Source organism: Camelus ferus, chromosome 17 (assembly GCF_009834535.1).
Source record: "Camelus ferus isolate YT-003-E chromosome 17, BCGSAC_Cfer_1.0, whole genome shotgun sequence".
Classification (NCBI taxonomy): Eukaryota; Metazoa; Chordata; class Mammalia; order Artiodactyla; family Camelidae; genus Camelus; species Camelus ferus.
Window position 1 is genome coordinate 12,569,147 of NC_045712.1, and position 24,861 is coordinate 12,594,007.

Consider the following 24,861-nt stretch of genomic DNA (forward strand, 5'->3'; position numbering starts at 1 on the left):
GGAGATTTTTTTACAAAACTGTTCATCAGGGCGTGATTGAGATAATTTGTCTATAGTACTCATAGGTAGCTATTTAAAACCATGATATAGAAGAATCTCTAATGATATGGAAAGACAGTAAACATAGAAACAGGTGCATAAGAGCATATGCATACGGTGTTTTCTCTCTCTATGCCCCAGCAGGTCCAGTCTCTACTTTTCCGTCTGTGTGCTCTGTCTCAGGGACCTGACCCATAGGAACTAGCCCCTAGTTTCCAGTTGGGTTTGGCCAGTGGAAGTCATGGGCAGAACTGAGGATGGCAGGAGAAAGAGGTCAGGGTATTTCTTCTCTGCTCCCTCCCTGCCCCCATCTGAAACACTGCTTCTGTGAAACAGCCTCCCCTCTTTGGCTCCCTTTCTCCTTCAGGTCTAGGGAGGATAATGACTCCCTACTGTGGGAAATACTGACTACCTCTCCATATGTCACTGATTTTCCTAACCCTGCCCACGGTTCTCTTCCCAGCTGAGTACCCTCTATTTGCTGCTAGAACTCTGACTGACAAAAGATACTATAATCCAGTTTTGTAAACATTTACATATTAGTTATCTGTTGCTGCGTACGTAACAAACTACCCAAACACTTAACAGCTATAAACAACAAACATTTACTATCTCAGAGTTTCTGCGGATCTGAAATTCTGGAATTGGCCTAGCAAGGCATGACTGCCTCAAAATCTCTTAAAAGACTGCAATCATGCTGTCAGCCAGGACTGCAATTCCATTTGATGGTCTGAATGGAGATCCACTTCCAAGCTCACTCACATGTTTGTTGGTGGGATTCAGTTCTGTGCAGGGTTTTGGAGTGAGGGGCTCGATTCCTCAATGTCTGTTGACTGAAGGCCTCCCTCAATTCCTTGGCACATGGAACTCTCCACATGGGAGCTTGCAACATGGTCCCTGGCTTCCATCAGAGTGAGAGAGAATACTGAAGATGAAGCCACAATCTTTTGTAACTTAATCACACCCAGTGGGAGGCGATTACACAAGGGCATGAATACAAGGCAGCAGGAATCAACGCGGACAATCTTAGAGGTAATTTAAAACTTAACAATGCAGAGAAAAAAAATCTATATGACGACTGGTTATATTTGGATGCCTTAAAAAAGATCTTTTTGTTTTCTTCTTACATTACTGGCCATTTCTAAAGAATAAAAACTACTTCTGCAACTATTACCATCATATATTGTTGCTGACCTATCTTGAGCTGACAGCCACTCACATGATATTGCTTATCGCTTAATTTCTTAGGCTTTTCTCTGAGCAAGTTGATATAAACCTGCCTTATTTTACGAAGCATGAATCAGTTATCTTCCATAATTGGATTTTGTTCAATATTTGACCCAAGATGAAGTTCTGGCTAGGTTTCCAAAACATATATAGGGGGAGGGTATAGCTCAGTGGTAGCGTGTGTGCTTAGCAGGCACAAGGTCCTGGGTTCAATCTCCAGTACCTCCACTAAAAAATAAAATAAAAAATTAATTAAAAATATATAAAGAAACCAAATTACCTCCTCCCCCCAAAAATATATATAAAAATAATCAGGATGAAATTTGCTCGGCTCATTTTTACATTCTCTGACAAAGACCCCCACTCCGTTGGATGTGGAAAAGCCTTGTGCCTTGTGCGTTTACTGCCCATCAGATTGGCAAGCCTGTCACACTGAAATGTAACACAGAAGTGACCTTGCTGTAATCGCTCCCCTCTGTCGAAGTGGCAACTGGTCATTATGGGTCAACTTTGTGACACTTACCTGACACACATGATGACAGCAAACAATTCTTCTCAGCCACCGACTATTGTTATACTCAAGGGCAATTTGAGCTGTTTTTTTCTCTGCAGTAGAGGAAATAATGGGAGAATATAAGTGGAGTTCATGATCTTCCCATTATAGGAATTTTAAGCAAAAATGTCCACTAGGAAACCACAGTCTTCTGGCTAATCACAAGTAAGAACTTTATCATTCTTCAAATTAACTCCATCAACAAGTGCTAAGCACCACCTGTGTCCACAAAGCCTTTTTTCTTTCTAAACCTCTCACCCTCCCAATGTCATTTTTTATCATGGTTCCATAATTGTTACAATCTTCTAGGTTAAGAAACCTGCCTCGTGTCTCAATTTCTCATTTATCCCTGATACCCAAACCATTACCTAATCCTTCAGACACACTCCTCCTCTGCTTTCTGCAGCACATCTTGGCTTAGGCCTTCAAAAATCACAACTTAATGACTGAACCTGTCATAAAAACCTTCTCCTGACTCCATATCCCCTTTTCCAGTTCACCTGGACAGTTTTGCATGAGGTTAAAAAAAAAGAAAGACAGAAAGTAACCATTTTATATCAGGTCCCGTGTAGATGACTGACCATTTCCCTGTGTACTTTCCCAAATAATCCAAACTGCCACCCCATGACTCAGGACTTATAATCAAGCCTGGACACCTGGTTTCTGAAAGGAAATCAGTAAAACCTAAAAGGAGATCATTGACACATTGGAAGACGGTATGACAGTGTCTTACAAAGCTAAACATAGTCTTAACATATGATCTGAGAGTCATGCTCCTTGGTATTTACTCAAATTAGTTGAAAACTTATGTCTACACAAAAAAACTGCACACGGGTATTTATAGCTGTTTTAGTCATAACTGCAAAAGCTTTGAAGCAATCAAGATATCCTTTAGTAAATGAATGGATAAATAAACTGTGGTACATCCAGACAATGGAATAGTATTCAGTGTTAAAAAGAAATGAGCCCTCAAGCCATGAAAAGATGTGGAAGAACTTAAATGCATATGACTAAGTGAAAGCAGCCAATCTGAAAAGGCTGCATACTGTGTGATTCCAACTATATGACATTCTGAAAAAGGCAAAATTATGGAGACAGTAAAAAATTCAGTGGTTGCCAGGGGCTGGGGGAGGGAGGGATGAATAGATGCAACAGAGAATTTTTAGGGGAGCAAAACTATTCTGTGATGCTATAACAATGGATTTATGTTATTATACATTTGTCAAAACCCATGAAATGAGTGATCTACCTAATGTAAACTATAGATTTTGGATGATAATTATGTTTCAGTGTAGGTTTATCAACTGTAACAAATGTACACTCTGGTGGGGGGTGTTGATAGCGGGGGAGGCTATGGGGTGGGGTGGAGGGGAACAAGGGAGTATACGGAAACCCTCCACGGAGTACTCCAAATTGAGTACTTTCTGCTCAATTTTGCTGTGAATCTAAAACTGCTCTAAAGGATAAATTCTATTATAATAATGAAAAAAGGAAGTCATTGTACTATACCCTGAGATTCCCAATGATTACACACTTCAATTTTTTCTATGGGGGTAGGGGGCAAAGGAGGGAGGGAGGAAGGAAAGGAGAGAGATGGAAGAAAGAATAGGAGGAAGAAAGGAAAGAAGGAAGGAAGTGTGCAAAAAGGAAAAGTAAGAGAATATAAGAAAAGAAAAATATCATGTCTCTGCTCTCCATTTAAAAAAATACTTTTTCTCCAACCCAAAGGTTCATTGACAGATAAATGGATAAACCAAATGTAGTGTACACATAAAATGGAATATTATTTAGCCTTTAAAAGGAAAGCAATTCTGATACATGCTACAACGTGGACAAACCTAGACAACATTATGCTCAGTGAGATAAGCTGGGTACAAAATGACAAATACTGTAGGATTCTGCTGATAGAGGTATCTAGGGTAGTCAAATGGCCAGAGACAGAAAGTAGAAGTGTGGTTGGCAGGAGCTGGAGGAGGGGAAATGTTTAGTGTTTGATGGATAGGGAATTCCAGTTGGGGAAGAAGAAAAAGTTTCAGGAATGGATGGTACTAATGGTTGCACAGTGTGAATGTGCTTAACGCCACTGGACTGTACACTTAATATGGTTAAAATGGTCATTTTTTTTTAATTTGTATGTATATTTTACCAGCTAAACAAAGATTTTTTTTTCATAGGAGGTGGAACACATTGAACATGTTTCATTTCAAAGATGAAATGTTTCTCAACCTCTCCCAAAACGCTGATGCATGATATTCTTTAATCAAGCAGTAATCAGAGTTCTCCCGACTCCTTCAATGCCATTTTGCTTCCTAAGTCTGAGTGATTGGAGGGAAGGCGGGCAGGGGAAGCTCTAGTACATGCCGCAGGGCCCCAGATAATTCACCAATTTGGAAAATGTTTCAAGAATGAAAGATACAACTTTGAATTTCCATTCACCAACTCCCTCATCATGAGGTGCCTCTCCCAGATTTGTTCATTTTATACCTTCATCGTGGCCAATCTTCCACAAAACTCTCTGGCACTGTGGTCTTTTTATGTATGACCTTCCATCAAACAAACAGCAGTCCTTCATTCAAAAGGGCACAACCCCTTATTCCTCTGAGCTACCAGCATGGGTCCTAAATAAACACTGTAGGCTTCCTGTTACAGGCTGAAAGTTAATCGTCTCCATCTGTCCCCAGGTGAACCCCTTAGAGTTCAGAAGAATCACTTGAATAAGGTGAGCTTTATCTTTGGTCATTTCTCAGGTTCAATGCTGCTGATGTTGCAAAACAGCTGCCATTCCCCCAGATAGTTACCAGAGAACATGTCACCCCCTCTAGGGTGACGTGTCACTCGAGTGCAGTCCCACATCTTCTACTAAGTTTTAGTTTTGTTCCTTTTGCAGATTTTCTTTCTCAACAGACATTTTATATTTTTTACCTGACTATTGCTTCAGCTTCATGGCCTGCCAGTCACTTTTCTCTGCCCTTGGGCCCCCAGGTGGGTTGGTCTTCTCCATACCTGCTGTCTCAGGGCGTGGGCACAGGCCACGCCCCCACTTCCACATCTCTCCTTCTTGCTTGACCTCCGCTGACAGCTCCGCTTAATGTGGCTTCCTCAGAGGGTGTCTTCTCCTTCACGTCACCCTACTCCCACCATATTTCTTCCCCAGCACTTAATATAATGTATAATTCTCTGTTTGTGTGCTCATTTGTTTAACATCCCTCTCCACCACTAGACTATAAAATCCATGAAGGCAAGGACAGTACCCAGCAAGCTCACCACTGTACTCAGTGCTAGATACAGAGTAGGAGTTCAGCCGTTGGAATGAAGAAAAGCAGAGAAAGGAGAGAGGAAGGGAAAGAAGGAGACATACATAGTTGCACCTTCACTCCTGTAATAAAGCCGATGTGCACGGGGAAGTTTCATTAGGCGTTCGAGACACCTGGAGACCAATGCTAGAGGGTTTGTAATGCTATGGAAACCTTCAGGGTGTCTTTTCCTCCAGAAAATTATTGCACTTCTATTTTTGAGAGTGGAAAACAAAGGATGTCAATTCGCGGCATATGTTCCTAGCAAAAGAGCCTGTGGAATCCATATAGCAATCCCCAGCCTAATTCCCCTGGCCCCTACCCCTCCCAGAGTTCACTGCAATCGCCCTGCCATGATAGCCATTCAAGAAGTGAGCTCTCTCAGAAGCAAAGCTGAATCCAACCAGGGCAATGAGAAATCAGTTCTGTGAGCCAGTTGGCAATACGTTGGCCATTTCACAAAAGCAGGTAATCATCTCTCTTTTTCAAAGTCATTGTGATGATCAGTGAAACTCTATGTTGCTTACAGATAGGAAATGAGAAGATCAAAGAAGAATCTAGATTTTTATCGTAGTAAATCTGGAGAAAGAATGGTCAAAAATAAGTTTCAACAAAGGAAGCATACAGTTGACCAATCCCTCAGAAACAGAGTCATTTTTCTACAGTGTTCTGTTTATAAAGTCTTTTCCTGTGCAATATGTGGTTTACCCTAAACACTCAGAGAGTACTGTCCTTACACAAGTACATTCACTTCACGCGTGCATATAGTGAATTTTTAATTCATTAAAAATAGGCAGAACTAGTGTAGTGTTGATAAACTGTTTCAACAACTGATCAATAGCAATAGTAGATTGTCTGTGATGCTGACTTTCCCACCTGTGTTTCTCCTCAGTTTCTAAAATACTCCTTAAGAGAAAGATTATAGGGACAAGACAATTGGGACAGAACTTACGATCAAGATTTAAAATTAAGGCAAGAAATACATTCCTAAAATACATATGGTGTGCCTATTTTCTTTCCCAAACGAGACTTATTTGTAATTTTTAAAAAAAACTTGGTTTTAACCATGCAGTTGTTTATATGAAAGTTTATAGCATTTGTCAGTTGCTTGGGGTAGAGGTATGGAGATGAGATCCATTGTTTTACAGGCATTGTGTTCTTAATCATCAAAGAATCATGCAGAATATTGCAAATATATCATGTGGAATATTGCATCGGGCCCTGGGCTGAACCACGATCTGCCTTTGAAATAAATTCGGGGTCTGCCTCCATGTAGTTCTGTCTCAATGGAAATGATAAACTGATACATTAATTGTGGAAGGCTGTATCTGCCTCATTTGCTGTAAAACCTCTAATTGCTGGGACCACAGTAGACCAGAAGGGTCTAAAGGATTGGTAGGAAACTGAGGCTGCGAACTCTCTGAGCTAGTGTGACACACTTATACCTTGTATGCAGGGTGGGGATACCTGTCCTGTGTAGGTGAGGAACGCCAAAGGGCTGGGAATTGAGGTAGCAGTCGGGCCTCCCAGTGAGGTGCAGATGCTGCACTTGTGGTCTCTACCCAACCAAAAAGCTAAGAAAAGACGGTGTTAGGCAAAGCCCTCTGGATCTCCTGAGTCTGACTGCCATTTAGAATCTATAACTATCCCTAGGCTGATCCAAATATATTAACTGAAGTCCCTTCTATTCTGAAATGTCCTCTGTCTAATGCTTTACTATAATTTATTCACTCTTCTAAAAACAGCATCTACTCTTCATAAGAGGATTTTTTTTTTAATACGAGACACTGGGTTTACAGCTTTGCAGATTGTGCACTGCATGGCTCCAAGGGGGTGCCAATTACAACGTAGTTCGTGTGAATGTTTCACAGATTTTTCATTGCACAGCTCTGGGGAACCATAATTACACTGCATTCTATGTAAGTGGCAACCCTTGGAGTGGTGCAGTGTACAACCTACTCAGCCTTACATGGCGGCACTCGATCACCCTCAGTCTGAGATTTGTTAGCTCCAAAATGAACGCTGCCTTGGGGTAGAGGAAGTAAGGATTTATGGTAAATCCTATTGATGCAATGCCCCATATCGCCTTGGCTCACCTGCAGTTCACATGCAGCTATGGTCTCTGGCACACTGACAACATCCCACCTCAGGTATCAGTGTCTCTCACCCCCTACCAGAGTGCTCTCTCCTGCGTTGGGAGCTGTGCTGGCACCATCAAGGTATGTGGGTGAATCAATGCCCCAGCCTTTACTCTGATAGGCCGACTTTACACATGTTCCACATTGTTTCTCAGGGGTTCACCGGGAGAACTGAGCCCCCATTGCCTACAGCACTAACCTACTGTTTTATGCACACTTTATCACCATTTTCCCCCTTTCTTGTCTCACTTTTTCCACTTTCTTTTTTAGCCTCCCAGGAATTGTCTCTCCCACAAAAAAACTGTCTTAATTTGGGTTTCTTCTAAAATAGACCCGATGCCCTTAGGAACAGAAAACCTTAGTTGGTTCTGTAACCTGAGTGCTGGTCCAGGGCTAAATACTTGTTGGATGAATAAATGAATAATTCTTGCACAGGGAAGTGGGCTGCCTCCACTTAGGAAGGTGGGAAGCGAGAAGAACAAATTAGGCAGTGAGTTCTCATGCCTCAAACTGCATCTGTGACAATGTGACAGAAAACTCAACCTGTCCCTCACAAATGCAACAAAACATGCTCCATTCCAGATGCAAATGACTGCTGCTTTACACAGCACAGACATAGTTCAGATTGTAGTTTTGAGTGGGGAGGAGGGTAAGACCCTTTGTATTTATGCAATAAAAGGTCTCTCTCCACCCCTCAAATTCTCTTCAAGCTCTTAATAAAATACCTGCAAATACCCCCATCCTATTCTTGGACACAAAGCCTTGAGATAATCCAGCTTTGGAAAAATGATGCGTGCATCTGCTTCTTAACCAGAAAAAGATATAAGACTCTGGGGACAGGGAATTATAAGTCCATTTCTTTGTTCTTTAAAATCATTCCTTTATCTCTGAGCCTCAACAGCGCTGTTTTTCTCTCTAATGTGAGGAGGAATACATGTGCAAAGAGTGTGAAATTAACAGAGTGCATGCACAATCTCAATAAATAAACATGAAAACCTTTCCATTGCACCTCACTAGCTCCATTCAATTAGTGAAATGTTAAAACACTGTTGCATTGCACAACCTAAACGTTTAATTTGGGGAAAAGCTAAATAAAACAAACAAAAAACCAGCAAATAAGAAAGCCTGAAATTCTTCTGTTCCCGCCAAAGTACTCAGTCAAACATGGAAGCAGCAGAACCTGTTGTCCAGAATTCTCATTACCATCTCAGAATCCCTTTAGTCCTCACCTCCTAATATCACAGTCTTCCTGTTTGCAGTCAACTAACTGCCCAAAATGCTAGCTGATAGCTAAGGCAAGCAGAGTGGTTTAACACATTTATGGCAAACACATTACAAAAGCCCTCACTTTGTCTTATTGCACACATGACAGACATTGCTAATCTATTGCTGAAACAGCTTCATACTCCTCAATAAATTGCTGCCAGCAGACAGCAGCAGTCAGTAAGAGTTGGTACAAGAAAGTCATTCCTTCAACTAATTTTTATTGAACTCTTACTGTGTTCTAGGCACTGTTTTCACTCTAGGAACATGATGATGAAAAAAACAAATATTTCAGGCAAAGTATCAGAGACATGGTGAAGGTGAGAGTCAGTGTCAGAATGAGGTTGAGGGTGTGGGTGAGGGTTAGCAACAGGATCATGGTGAGGAATAAGGTCAGGATGAGGGGGTCATTAGTGTCAGGTGAGTTTCAGGGTCAAGTAGAGGGTTATGATGACTGTGAGTCTAAAGTTCTAGGTCAGGGTCAACGTCATGGTAATGGTGAGGGTCACTATGTAAGTCAGGTACACATCAGAGTCAGAAGGTGGATGTCAGGGACATTGTCAGGAATAGGGTAGCGTCTAGATGAGCAAGAGGGCAACTGTCAGAGTTCGATAATGTTGAAGTTTGAAGTCAAGGTTCACTCACATTCAGAGTTGGGGTCAACTTCAGCATCAGGGTTAAAATCAAGCAGAGGGACAAAGTAAAGGTCAGTGTCTATGTGAGTTTCAGTTAGGAAGGATCTGAGTCAGGGTCATGATAAGTGTCAGGATCACAGTGGGTGTTAGGTGAACAAGAACCTGACCTTGATTATCACCCTATCCTGACCTTGATCCTGATCTGGATGCTTACTTTAATCCAGATACTACCTTCACACCGACCCTGATCCTGAACTAGACTCTGAGCCTTACCTGACCCTTACCTTCACTCTGACTTTACCATGACACTGACTCCAGCCTTGACCCTATCTAACCAGACACCCTATCAAGCTGACATTCTCTCTGAAATACATACACACTTTCCCTTATCCCAACACTGATAACGACTCTCTCTCTGACCCTAACCCTGTTGGTGACCATCACCTGACCTTGACCCTTACTCTGACCCTCATGCTCACTCAGATCTGACCTTCACCCTAAATCTGACCCTGGATCTTCTCCCTGAACTTCACTCTCAAACTCACCATTTCTGTAACCTTAACCCTTATCCTCACACATACACTAACTCAGAATCTCCCATTCTGCACTTTACCCTAACAATGATCTTCAGCTTCACACTAACCTTATCTCTGATCATTAACCTCACATTGCCACTTACCCTGATTCTGGCCCCCTTTGCCCTTTCCCAAATCCAGACACTCACCTTCAGCGTACATCTGACTCTGACCCTCATCCGAGTCTGAAACCTACCCCCACATTGACCTTGACTCTGTTGATCACTCTGACAATTATTCCAACCCTCACCCTTATCCTTAACCTGAACTTGACCCTAACCCTGGTCCTTCCCTGATCCTGATCCTCAACCTCATGTTAATCTTACTCTGATGCTAACCCTGAGACTTATTCTAACCCTGACCCGTTACACAGATCCTGACTCACAATGACCATGATTCTCATTATAATAATCAACTGTGCTGACCCCATATTAAACCTGACCCTAAATCACCATGACCTAAACCTAACATCCTCACCCTCACCATGACCTTATCCTTCACTGTGCCCCTGATGTCTGCCTTCACACTGATCCTGATGCGGACCTTCACCCCAAATCTGACTCTGACACTTGCTGGGCACCTCACCCTTACAGTGACCCTTACCATTACCACGACCTGGACCCCAACCTAGAACTTTACCATCACATTCAACCTGACCTTGTACTTGGCCTTAAAACTCACCTGACCCTCACCCTCACTCACACCCTACTCCTTACCATTGTCCCGACACTGGCCATCTCACAGACAGCCTCAACTTTGTTCTGACCCTCAGCATGTCTCTGATTCTGCATTTGACCCTGACCCTCACTTTCAGCTTGACCCTTTACCTGTCCTAGTCCTTCTCCCTGGCCTTCAGCTTGATTTTGATGCTCACTTTTGCTGTGTTGCTAACCCTGAGGCTGGACCTGAACCTCACCCTCACCCTAACACTAACACTCTTACTTTCACAGTGGCACATTGTGACACTGGCCCTTACCTTGACTGTGAGCCTTTCTTTGACCCTCATCTGAACCTGATCTTCACCCTGACCCTCAGCTGACTTGACACCAACCAACAGTATGAACCTTACCCTTATCATGATATGACCTTCACCCTGACCATCAGATCCTCACCCTGTCCATGACCCTTATCTTCAATCTGACTCTGACCCTGATTCATAGTCAGATAACTTAGCCCTTATTTGGCCTCCCTCTGACCCTGCTTCTCACAGTGAACCCGAGTAACCTTAATTCTCAGCCCGAGCTTGTCACCCTGACACTGGCCATCACAGTACACTCACCCTCACTCTGACTCTGACCTCTACCTTCACTCTGACAATAAACTCTTCACTCACCATGACCCTTGTTTTGACCCTGACACACACTTTGACCCTGATTCTGAACCTGCAACCATACCTAATCTTTTCTGTGACTCACACTCACACTCACCATGACAATGACCCTGACCCTTACCCTCAGCCTGTCTGTGATCCTCTCCTTGACACAGAGCTTGGTCCTGACCCTCATTATTAACTTCACCCTGACCTGAACCCTACCCTCACCCTGAGCCTGACCGAGCCCGACTCAGACCTTGATACTGACCCTGACCCCTATTATGACCTGGCCCTGACGTGAGCCTTGCCATCACCAAGATGAGTTTGAATATGAAATCTTGTACATTTACACTCTAGTTTTATCTAGATTCCTTGTAAGTCAAGATAAGAGTGTACTTTTGAGAATTATGTATACTTCTGAACTTGCTTACAGTTGCTTTCAAATATGTTACTTTTATTTGTGTTAATATGGTCTACCTCAAAGTAAGAAAGTGCAGCTGAGAAGAATGTGTGGTTTTCATTGATTTGTCTCAGATAGAGCCTGGGTTCAACTCTGTTGATTCTAACAGTCATTAAGAATTTTCTTATATATACACAAAAAAAGAACCCCCAAACGAAACAAAAACAGAAACAACAACAAAAAAGAATTTTCTTTATAGACAAGCTTGATTTCTTCTTTACAGTTTGTCTTGTCTATACACATATATGCAATTTATTTGCTTTAACTTGCAGTAAGAAATTACTGATGGGAACAAGGTGTACATCTGCGCTCATTTTCACATACACAGCTTGGGCTATCTTGCTCTAACTCATAGGAAGAAAGAGCAGTTGAGATGAAGCGCATTTGAGTTTTTGTTTTTGTTTTTCCTCACATAAATCTTACACATGTCTAAGTTTAGGCAAACAAGAAGTCATACTGAAAAAAATTCATGTTGGTGCAAATTGGCTCAGCCTCAGACTTTCCTTTCATAAGAAAGTCCTTGTTGCTCCTTAGTGTAAACTGAGAGAAACATAAGGACAGCAAAACGCATTCATTTCAAAGCACATTTTTAGTTAAAAAAAAAAAAAGATATAAAACACTGTTTACAAATCATCATTTTAAATGACCTCTTATTTAAATGATCAGTGATTTAAAATATGCAAATGAATTTGGATGATAATACATAAGTATTTGTATTTGCCTTCTCCAAAACTTTAATTAACATGAGATAATGCTCACATATACACACACAAAAGTACCTGGATTGTTTTTAACTTTCTGTCCTCTAGGTGTCACTTTTGTCTACAGAAAAAGTAATGGTGACTTCAACTAAAGCTAATAATTAGCGTAGACAGTTGATTATAGTGAGTAGAATTATAGAGAGAGCTTCTACTTGATTTTCTATTTGTTTATTTTTAAAAGTTGCAGCACTTCATTCACATCATAAATGTAATATGATCTATATATTGTTTTGCTTAATAAACTAACAGATTACATTTTAAACCTATCATTATAAACTTCAAATTATTACCTGATTCTGTGTCTCTGTATTCACAAAAATACCCAGAGAAATGACCTTGCTTTCTAACAACACCCAATTTAGAGCAAATACTCACTTCTTTAGACCTTCCCCAAATCACCCAACAAAAGACCAAATTCTATAGTAGGTACTTTCTAACAGTCTCTTACTTAAGACACTCTCTGGTACTCCAGTGCTATGCATTCTCCCTGCAATCAGTAATAAGGCTAATTTATTCAATCACAGGTATGTTGCCAGGAATCAGCTTGGCCAGGGTTAGAATACCTTGTTTCTTTGCTATTTCAAAAATGTTAAAATAACAGGATATAAAAACTTACTATTAAAAAAAAAGCGGGATGGTTTTAAACTTTCTGTCCTCTGAGTATCCTTTATGTCTAGAGAAAAAAAGGACGGGTTGCTTGCTTTAATTAAAGATACGACTTAATATAAATCCTGATTACACTAGGTATAGGGATTTCACAGATATACAGATCTATACGTAGGACAATTGTATTTTAAAGCTATTGTCAGAAACTTTAAATTATCACCTATTTATATGTTTGTATACCAATGTATGCATAAATTCATACAAGTAAATGTACGTCAACAGACCCATTACTAAAATTTGTAACATAAATAATGTTTCAAAGGAATTAATTAGAGTTTAGGGATTTCATGTGCAAATTATTGAATTATTTTATGCCCGGATCAACAAAGGTTCCTTTTGTCACCAATTTATTGTTAATGCTCAATGCTTATGCACACCCTTCAACTGTTCTTTTGAGATCCCCTCGAGTAGCCCTGACTTATTTTTGTTAATGTTTTAAAATGCCGTCGCACACTTTAATTCACCCCTAAAATGTGGACCACAGTTCCAACAGGTGGAGACGCTGAGAGCGTGCGCTTCTGGCACCGAAGCATCACCTTTTGAGTTGCTCCTTTCTTGAAAGAACAGGTGATCACAATGTAGTATTTATCTGGGCCCCCGACCCTGTGCCGTTCTTTCTTTGAGGAAAGAGAGAGATGGCAACAGAGATCCCTGCTAACCCCTGTCTTCGCTGGGCCGCGTCAGCGGCAGGCGCTCCTTGGGGCTGCCGAGGGCTCCCTCGCGCTTGAACTTTGCCAACAGCAATTTGGTAGCCGAGGAACCTGGAATAGTCAAAGCATGCTCTATAGTCGCACAGGGAACTTTCCCCTAATGGTCAGTAACTGGCATGGTCAAGAGCATTTCCCAGCATCGGGGAGTCCTGACCAGCCCAGGTTTTGAGTAAAGTGTGCAGAAGCCTGGGCTCCTCTCTGCAAACTTTGCCAAGGACGGCAGTACCGCCTGCTTGCGAGTATGCGCATGCGTTGAGGAGCAGTGGGAAGATGACTTAGGCCAAAAGAATTAAGTTGCAATAGGATGCTGGGTAGTGTAAAACTTGCGGTCCGTCACTGGCTAGGATTATTCGGGTAAGCAGAGAGGTCTGTTGCAGCTCTCTCCCTTTCCCCAAGGTGGGAAATGGGTGAGAGGCAGAGTTGGGACCCCAGATAGACCGTGGAAATCCAACCACTTGTCCCTTTAAGAAAGGGTCACCCTTGCAGAATTACGACAAAACGTTAGGGTCCCAGAAAGCGTTGGTCTTATCTATTTGAAAGCTAATGGTATTTAGGGCGATGGGAATTTCAAGGGGTTTTGAGAACTTTGTTAATTTTAAAGATTCCGTTAGTTCTCTGGATTGTTCTTGAGGATTTGTAGGTGATAAGGACAGTGCAGTTTCTGTGTAAAAGTACTTAATCACAATAAGAGTAAAATAAGTGTCTCAGTCATTAGAGGGGTCAGTGGGAATTCCCCTGGTGGGAAAACAAAACCAAGCACTCCCCCACCCCACCCCAGGTATAGCTATAATTCTCCAGCAAGGAAAAATTTAGATGCACTATGACAATCAATACACAGTGAACTGAACGTATCTCTAATTCACTGCAAAAAGTATTTGTATGAAGTCCATTTGGAGATGCTTAAAGGCCCCGGGCCTTTAGTTCCTGTCCATGGCCCACCTGGACAGTTTAATCTGGATTGTACAGTCGGCAGGTAAGACTTGCTTTGGAAACAACCTTGGTGCCTACACTGGTGTTGGTTTAATATTGCTGTTGGTTTATCTTTGCTTTATGGGTAATGTCGTGAAGAATTGTTGTTAAAGTCCATTTTCAAGTGTTTTGGCATAATCAGCCATCCAGAAACATAATGGGCATCCTAAGTTGAATTGGAGAGTAGTTTCTGACATTCTTTGAATTTCTCCAAGACTTTTCTTGCCTAATGATTGTAAGAGTATTTATCTAGGTTAAAATGTTTTTTGTTTTTTTTTTTTCAACATAGTAGTGGTCAGCTGAAGCAATACGTGAGAATCTAGGTCTTTGACTTTTTATTTCATTTTATTTTTGTGTGCTGCTGCTTCTTTTTTTTTTTTTTTTAATAGAGGTACTAAGCATTGAACCCAGGACCTTGTGCATGCTAAGCATGGGCTCTGCCCCTAAGCTATACCCTCCCTCTGACTTTTTATTTTTTATTATAGCTTTTTTCTTAGGTAATAACAAAATGTCTAAAAGTTCTTTAATGTGTTGTCCAATTTATTTAGGTTTTTCAAGGTTAGAAACACCTTTATTTCTAAATAACTGAATTTGTGAACTACTCAAAAGCACATTTACTATCAGTATGAATATTTGCACTTTTATTTTCTGTGAGCTGGCAACCCTGAATGAGGACAATTATCCTAGTCAATCTGAACTGATTCAATTTTTGGAAATTGTCAATGTCTAAAGGATGGCTTTAACTTTAGCATTTTAAACTTTGAACAAATTAGGTCAAGGCTATCCAAGGGAATTGCTGAGGAAAGGGTTGAAGAGTATGCAAAAAGCATGAGCATTAATAGTTAACCAACAGTTAGCAGTTGGTGACAAAAAGGAACTTCTGTTGATCTCAGCATAAAATAATAAGTTGTTTTACACAAAAGGCCCAAATTCTAATTTCACTTTTTTGGCACATTACTTGTGTAACAAACTGAAGCAAAAGATATGTACCTTTTTTGTATGCATCAAGACATACATAGATATAAAACACAGAAATAGGTACTAACTTAAAGTTTTAAACTATAGATTTAAAATATAATTGTCAGTATACTAAATGATACATCATCTTAAATTTATTATGTAAATGAAGTGTACAACTTTTAAAAATAAACAAAAAGAAAATCATCTCTTATGCATATACCTATGTCTGCAATGCCTGTACCCAAATAATCACATATGAACACCAAGTACTAAGCACTTCCTTTTTTTTTTTTAATTTTTTTTGGGTGGGGATTAGGTTTATTTATTTATTTAATTATTTTAATGGAGGTACTGGGGATTGAATCCAGGACTTCGTGCATGCTAGGCACACACTCTACCACTAAGCTATACCCTCCCTTCGCAAGTACTTTCTTTAATTACTCATTCTTTTCTTTTTTCTCTAGGCATAAGAGATACCTAGAAGACAGAAAGTTAAAAACTGTGTAGGTCATTTTCTTATGAGCATTTATCTCAGATTAATTAAAAGCTTTGAGAAGGCAAATACGTATATGTATTACTAATCAAAAGTATTTCCATACTTTTTAATCCATGGACATTTTAAAAACAAAGGGTCAATTAAAACTTATTTAGTAAAAAAAAAAAGTTATTTAGTAAACAGTAATTTTAATCTTTTTTTCCTCTGAATAAGAATCTGCTTTTTAAAGTACTGTGCTGTCTTTATGCTTATCTTGCTTTACTCTGAAAAGCAATATGGAGTTATTTTTGAGAAGGATGTCTGAGATGGAGCTTGTTTAAATGGATTCTTTTCACTACTACTACTTCCTCTCTTGCTCATTTGCTGTACCTCGAAGTAAGAATGTGCCTTTGAGATGAACATCCATGCTTGTACTCATCCTAGTTCAAAGAAGCACTAAGGGGTTTCTTTTGAGAGAAATGTCTAAGATTGAGCTTCTGTGCACTAATACGAATTTTCTCACCTCTGTTTGCCTATGCTGAGATGTATATGAGATTTATATCATCAAAAAAACCCTTCAGAAGCTCACATTCGTCTCCATTGCATTTTCTTCCTGTGAGTTAGAACAAGATGAGAAGACTCTAAGCCATACTATGTGAAAATGAGTTCATATTTATACACCGTTCTCTACAGTAACTTCTTATTGTCAGTTAAATCAAATATCATTGGAAATAATACTTGTGTGAACAGGCAAGCGGTAAACATGAAATCAGACGTTAATCTCTAAAGAAAATTCTTGTTGATTGTTAGAATTAACCCATGCTTCTTCTGAGGCAAATCAATCAGAACCACACATTCTAAAAAGCAGACCATATTAACATAAATCAAAGCAGCACATCTGAAAACACACAGTACAAGTGTAAGCCAGTTCAGAATTGTACATGGTTCTCAAAACTATGTTCTTACTGCTAGTTATAAGAAATCTACACGAAACTAGTATGTTCAGTAACAGAGTGAGGTTAAGGAGCAGATAAAGGTCAGGGTGAGGGTCAGGTTCACAGTCAGGCCCAGGGTTATGATGAGTGTCAGTGTGAGGTTCAAGTTAAGGGTCAGAGTTCAGTCAGGAAGAGAGTCACACTGAGTGTCTAGGTCAAAGTCAGGGTCAGGATCTTGGTGAGGGTCGGTTTCAGAATCTGAGTTTTTTTGTGTTAGGGTGAGAATTAGGGTCAGATTCAGAGGGAACATGAGGAAAATGCTTAGGATTATCCTTAAGATAAGTTCAAGGTCAGCATGAGGACTCCAGTCAGGTTCAGGGACATGGTAAGGGTCAGGGTGAGAGTTAGATTTCGGATCATGGTGACGGTGAAGGAGGGGGTCAGAGAAGTTTCAGGGTCAAAATTAGAATCAGATTCAGCCTCAGGGTCAGGGCTAGTGTATGACAAGTTCAATGTGAGGGTGAAGGTGAGAATCAGCACAGTCAAGGTAGGATCAGGGTCAGAGTCTGGATCAGAGTATCAGGCTCAGGGACATGGTGAAGATCAGACGCAGGTTTCGGAGAAAGATCAGGGAAAGGATTCAGTTCAGCTTCAAGCTGAAGGTCAGGTAAAGGTGAGGGTGTAGGTCAGAGTCAAGGTAAGTATAAGGGTGAAGATCACCTTCACTTTAGGGGTGGTTTGCTTGCAGGATAGATAAAAACCCTACTCCTTGGAGGGGCATTATTTATTTGCACAGAAAGCCAACAGCTGCTTCCTGGTCCTCCACATCCTTTCCTGTCCAATTCACTACTTCAGGTCTTTGGAAGGACTTACCTGAAGAACCGTGGACTCAGAATTCATCTGGAACAGCATGAGGAATCTGCTTTTGCGGTCCTGAAACCCTCCATTGCAATGTCTTCCTTCAGGCCCATTGAGCCAATGCCCTCGGATTGGTCCCAGCTTCCTACAGGCGTGTTTTAATTCTCTATAGTAGAACTAGAGGATGACTTCTTGCTCGTTCCCTGGTCATTCACCAGTACCCCCTCACCTGCAAGGGTGAAGCACGTAAAGGGTGAGGCAATGTGACCATCAGCCCTTGAGCCAGTGACATCTCTGCGCCTTAGCTGCCTCACCTGTAAAATCGGGGATTTGGATTTGATGGTCTTTTCAAACTCCATGGGAACCTTTGAGGTACTGGCTTCTTCTAACTTTCAGATCCTGCTTCTCTTCTGAGGACTCTGTAGAATAATGTTTCCCAGCTTTTAAAGTTCATGTCCCAAATAGCCCAAAACGCAGGGTAATGATCTCATCTCACCATTCAGAGCCTACCTCCTACACAGCTTCAGGGGTCAAGGAGAGTCGGCTAAGCTTTAATTTCCATAGTTTGTGCTATAAGAATCAGAGATATTTTTTGACATTTCCCCAAATATAAAAATTGTAACATGAAATCTGCTTTTTCAAACAACACCTTGTCCGTCACCCCCTTAGGAGAGCCCAGAAAGCTATCTCAGGCTGTCATTTTCAGGACTCCTTTCACCTCCCTTTTGGGAATCTCTGCTCTCCTATCATTTAAAGATATTGATTATCTGCTCTACCACTACCCTGTTCTCTTTTCTTTTTGTCGTGCTTGCCTGTGTTTGGTGTCAGTTTTCAGATAAGAAAAGAGAGTGCTGTTGAGGCTCTATTTATAATATGTCCTTGAAAGCTCAGTGCTGACTTCTTTGAGCTACAAAGCTGGCAGATTAGGACAAGAGACACAAGGCAGGGGGTCATCCCCAGTGAGATGATGGCACGGACGCAGCAGCGCGGGCACGCAGGCGCGCTCCCGGGCAGGCGCGCGCGCACACGCAGCGCGCACAGCATCCAGGTCAAAATGAATAAACAGAAAAGAAACACAGGTCCAGGGAAAAGGGGGAAATGACAGGATCATAATAGAAACTCGAGAAACATATCTGGTGAAAAGAAGATGAGAAAAAGAACGAAAGGGGAAGGGAGGAATTCAGAGAGAGCAAATTTAGTTCGGAAAGCACAGAACTTGGAGTCAGGGGACTTCAATTTGAAGCCTGGCTCTGCTTGATTCATTCGATTTATTAGGAATTCGAACTTGGGAAAGTTTCTTGGCCTCTCTGAATTTTGGTTCCCTCTTCCCTCGCGTGGGTGTATGTAACATTCTCTTTCCAACTAATCTCATAAGATTGCTATAAACATCGAACATAATCATGGCTATGGAAGTTCTTTGTAAACTGAAAATCCTGTCAACACACAAGGCTTTCAGCCTTCTCATCAGAGCTAGCATTTTGCAGAGCTGTTGGCCAGCTGCTGCGACACGCTCTGCGTTCATTAAAGTGCGTAACCTCATCACAATCTTGCAGGTATAAACTATTATTATTCCTCTTCTACAGATGAAGGAACACACAGAGGGATGATAATGTGCTGGACGTCACACACTTGGGAAGCTGTTAACTGGGATTTGAACAAGGCTTGCCTGAGTTTAATAGCCAGTTCCCTTAACCAAGCTGCCACCTCTTGGACCTTAATATGTATCCAGTGCTGGTTACCTTACCCAAGTGAAATGAAATCCACCTCCCAGCTCCAGCTAACACAACAGAATGCCGCAGATGAGGTGTCTTCAACAATAGAAATTTCTTTTCTCACAGTTTTGGGGTTGGAAGTCCAAGATCAAGGTGCTGGTAGGGTTGGTTTCTGATGAGAACTTTCTCTCTGGCTTGCAGATGGCTGCTTTGTTTCTGGGTTTCCATGTGGCTTTTCTCTGTATGTGGGGAGACAGAGTGGGATCTCTGGTGTCTTCCTCTTCTTACAAGGACACTAATCTCCTAGGATTAGGAGCCCACCCTTATGACCTCATTTAACATTAATTACCTCTCTAAAGGCCCTATCTCCAAGTATTGTCACATTGAGGGTTAGGATTTCAACATATGAATTTGGGAAGGACACAATTCAGTCCATAACTGACATGCAATAGACACATACTCCAAAAAAAACAAATACTGTCGATTTTTTCTCCCCAGGGAGGAATGTTTTAAAACCCCATCGGATAAACAGTGGCCACTGCAGCAGAATTCTTCAGCTCTGAGTCCTGCCCAGATAACTGCTTTCCCAGCATGCCAAGCAGCTCTGCTGTACAGGAATGAAGTGGGTTTCATGCAAAATATTTATGCTGTTCCTGCTCCCTCCCTCCCTCTTGCTTCAGAGAGCATTCTGAAGTGAAAGATCTGTCCCTTGCTCCCCTCTTGCCAAGCCTTCCTATTTATAGTTTCTGGCACTGGTGAGTCTGAAGGAGTCAAGAGTTTTCAAATCACTTCCATGGCTTTTGCAGCATGCCTCCCCACCCCCTCTCCTTGGCCATTAGAAATTACTATTCCTGGTTCCCACAGGGTGGGCGTGAAGGGAGAAGGGAAACAAAGAGAAAGAAAGATTTGCAGTGTGGGAAGCCACAATTCCCTTTAAACAAACAAAAAAACCTCAGAGGAAAAGACACTGTGGTTTTATTCCTGAAGTGTTTTCTGCTTAGGTCTGCTGGTAACCAAGGCCTCCTGGTCTGTTCCTTAAACCTTAGAGGAAAAGTTTTATGTGGACTTCATCCTTGAGTCCTGCTTCACAGAGATGCTGATGAGTCCGAGGGCAAAGAGAGACAGGCCAGAAAAGTTTGTTGCCTGGATGTCAGAAGCCATTAAAGGGTTTTACTATTTATCTCTCTACTCCTGGCGGCACATGATAAATGACCAGCATCCATCTATCTAACAGGATCAGTCTTCGGAACTTGTGAGCCGTATGTTCACGTCATTGCTTTGTGCAAATAGATACTCTAAATATGCAACGATCTGGCACATTTCATGGGTATTTATCAAAATGTTCTCTTGTCTCCCAACACGTATATTAATAAAAAATAATACTGAATAGTTCCAAATTGCAGCCATGCACGTGATTCCAAACTGTAAGTTTAGTTTGCACATTTAATGAAGGTTCTTTGTAACCATAAGAAGAAAAAAAAAATAGCCCAGTAATCAGAAGTACTTATGGAAGATAGAATAAAGCTTGTATGTTACAGTTTTTATAGATGGATTGTAGAGAAAAGATAGAAATATGGTTAAACTTTTACTGGTTGTTCCCAGTAAAACTTTGGGGTTGGGTGTTCAGCCATCTGGGACAAGAACAAGCATTCTTTACTTTGGCAACCTTGTCTCTGTGACCTTGAAATAGGTCACACTCCATCTTTAGTCCCGTAATGCTAATTTCATATTTTCTGGAAAAGAAATTAATATATTTTAAGAATTTCTCTGTTGCCAACGCTTCCTCCCTGTTTAGCATAATCAATAATAGGAGTTCTTGAGCTTCTAAAGAAAATAAGGCTAATAGTTACGTTTCAAGTCAACAAATTGTAAGTTAGAAAAAAATCTGGAGGAACAAATATCAAATAGTCAATTTTGGTTGTTGCTTGGAGGTGAGTTTATGTAGGTCATCTTAATTCTGTTTTAGAGTTCTGAATTCACTGACTTATTAGAAAACATTTAAAGCTGTTTTAACTTTTCCATTTGGGAAAAAATTTAAATACATAATACAGGAAAATATAGTAAATGCATGCATACTTTCCAACCCAAATGAACAAATGTTAACATTTTGTCAAATTTTATTTTTATTTTATTATTAAACCTTTTCTTTTCTTTCTTTTCTTTTTCTTTTTTTTTTTTTTTTTTTTTTTTGGTGGGGGGAGGTAATTAGATTTATTTATTTATCATTGGAAGAGGTACTAAGGATTGAAGCCGGGACCTCATGTATACCAAGCAGGTACTCTACCACTTGAGCTATACCCTCCCCACTTTAAACTCTCTCTTTAAAATACGTAACAAAAGTTACAGATTAAGCTGAAATCCTCTCTATAGCCCTTGCAAGCCCCACTTTTCTGTTTACCTCCACGGTAGTGGCCACCACCAGGAATTTGGAACATATCCTTCAGCCATAAGCATATGTAGCTATCAATTATGTAAGGTATTGCTTTGCATGTCCTTAAACAAGTGTATAAACATCTTACTGCATCATTCTGCAACTTAATTTTGCATTCTCATTATGCTTTCTCAAAGGCGTTCCTATTACTTACTGGCATTATAAAAATAGTTATTACATTTCTTAACAATTTACATTTTTTAACTTCAGTTTGCAGGGGGAGACATTTCATAACCTTAATAAGTCAAAATATTTGAGAGACACCTATAGTACCTGCACTTCACAGAATATTATCAGGCAGTGCCACTCCCTCAGTGTCTCTGTTTAGGAACCTCTAGACAAGGGCTTCTGTGCAATTAATTAATCTATTGGGAGAATCCCAGGAAGCAAGAGTGAGGAAGAGGGGGGTGAAAAAGCCAGTACAGATGTGCATTACTGAAACTGCCATTGGGTGGGTGGGGTCACAGGGGCTCAGTTCTACCAGGACCTCTTGAAAAGCACATGAAATGCTGCCCAGATTGTCCATCTAGAGGAAGGGAGGATGGTTGAAGGTGGACCCCAGGGCATTAGCCTCCCCACACTCTTGAGCTGCACCTTCCATGGGCCATGAAGGCATCAGGAAAGTCTCCAAAGCAGAACAAGACAAAAGCAGAACACGGCGCACACTCCAATGGGACGTGGCCAGTCAGGGTGGGTCTGAGCTCACCCGGAACTCCTGGGCCTTTGGAACCCTGCCTCCAGCTGGGACCATAAACAGTGAGACAACAGCTGATGGCACGACTCTTTCTTCCTTACAAATGCATCTGGTCTGACTACACAGAATAGGCTTTGTGTGTATTTAAACAAGGATAGAAACATTAGTGTATCATTCTTCACCTGAACTGTGCATTCTCATCATGCTTTCTTGAAGGCTCTCCTCTGTTGTTACTTGCTGGCATTTAAAAAATATTTACTAATTTTTAACAATTTACATTTTTCACTTTAATTAGCAGGATGAGACATTTCATAACCTTAAAAAAGCCGAAGTAATTGAGAGCCACCTCAATTACTTTGAGGGTAAGCCTACTTTGAGAGAGTAGGCTGCTCCCTCAAATGCAACAAATGTCAGGAAAACCAAGGTTTCCAATTCTCAAGAGCCGTCTCAGTCAGAAAATTCCAAACAAGGGCTCACCATCTGTGAAGTCACCCATTTCTTTCAGCCCAAACGCCAACAACAACAACAAAATCAATTCTGTTCAGTCTACTCATCTCACCACTTTCTTACCCATAAGTAGAGGGGAGGAGCAGCCAGCCAACAGTGTGAGAAAGCCAACGCTGCCTTCCTCTCGGGCCTGTACTAGACTACAGTCAAAGGGGATGAGCCACACCCATTTCTAAAACCCCAGGACATAGAAGATGCTCAGCAAATGCATCGCGAACCGTTGACCCCACCTCGTGCCTAAAACACCAGCTTTACTTAGCATGACTCTTCAAGGGATAAGTCCATTACCTGACAGGGTTTCATACACCATTCAGGTCACCCACCGATCCCACTCATTCCCATCCCCCGGGCAATCACAGGACAGAGGCTGAGTACTTCAGAGAAATAAAGGGCTCCAGACGTAGGGCAAAAGGCATCGGTGGGGATCCACAATGAGGCGGAGGGGAGAGGAGATGCTGGCAAGGAAGGATATTAGCTCAAAGGGTGAGAGCTACTCACCAGAAGTGTGAATTGTTGCTGAAAAAAACGTTTCTGTATCTTCAGTTTTGCCGGGGGTCCACTGTGATTCCTTTTATGTACAAAGGCAATTTTTTCCAGTGGATTTTGGAATGACTTCTTTGTTCAGAGCCTTCTGGTCACTTGTCATTATCAGTAAGATGGCCCCAACCTGTAAGACAATCTACTATGTTCAGTCTTGCTATGTCAGCACTTCCAAAATTCTGCAGGGCAGAGATCACATCAGCTGACATTCACTGTGATACCCAGTGTGTCTACAGTTCTCAGTGAACCCAGTTAGCCATCTGTTCACTCAGTCAAGAGGGCCTCTGTTTTGATGAAACATGCCAGGCTTCCAGTGCCAAAGGAAAGCAGAGGATTATAGTAATTATGTGGATGACTCCCACCATAATCTCACTTTTGCCTAAGTGTGATCCTTACCTTAATTGCCTTGATAGCTAGAGGGAGACTTTATTCTTGGAATTGCAAAATTATAGGGCTAGAAAGAGATCTAAGAAGGTCATTAATCATCAGGGTAATAAGCTCAATTATCTGGTACAAAAAGATTTCAGACACCTCTTCCTTTTCATGCTTGGTGGATAGCGGGGTAGATTTCTCAGCATCTTCCCCTCACTCCATCTTACCACCTATCACTCTGTCCCCAGTGAAGGTAAACAAAAATGAAATCTCATCAGATCCTACAAATGAGAGATCCCTTTGGAAAAAAGGACAATATGGGTAGAGGGATGGTCAGAATAAGTGAAGGGGATTAAGAGGTACAGACTTCCAGCTACAAAATAAGTAAGTCACGAGGATGTGATGGACAACATACTGAACATAGTCAATAACATTGTGACAACTCTATATGGAGACGACATCACTAGACTTATCATAGTGATCATTTTGTAGTATCTAAAAATATTGAATCACTATGTTGTACACCTGAAACTAATATAATATTATGTGTCAACTATAATTCAATTAAAAAAAGAGAAAGAATATAAGGTGTCCTTTGATTCCTGTCCACAGTAGTACCAATTTGTGTGTGTGTGTGTGGCTGAATTCTTTTTATTTTTATTTTTTTAATTGAAATATAGTCATTTTACAATGTTCTTGCAATTCCTGGTGTACAGCATAGTGTGGTGTATAGCATAATGTTTCAGTTATTCATATACATATATATATATATTCCT

At 41.0% G+C, this 24,861-nt stretch overlaps 1 protein-coding gene across 1 annotated transcript in view; it reads right to left on the reverse strand.

Moving 5' to 3' along the window:
• Positions 1-24,861, reverse strand: part of SLC25A26 (solute carrier family 25 member 26) — a 205,154-nt gene that overhangs the window by 115,697 nt on the left and 64,596 nt on the right. The window contains exons 4-8 of the mRNA XM_032458128.1: positions 23,672-23,840; positions 19,574-19,780; positions 18,144-18,248; positions 17,845-18,058; positions 1,790-1,872 (exon numbers count right to left, since the gene is read on the reverse strand). The gene's annotated coding sequence lies outside the window, so the exon portion shown is untranslated. The remainder of the gene's footprint in view (positions 1-1,789; positions 1,873-17,844; positions 18,059-18,143; positions 18,249-19,573; positions 19,781-23,671; positions 23,841-24,861) is intronic.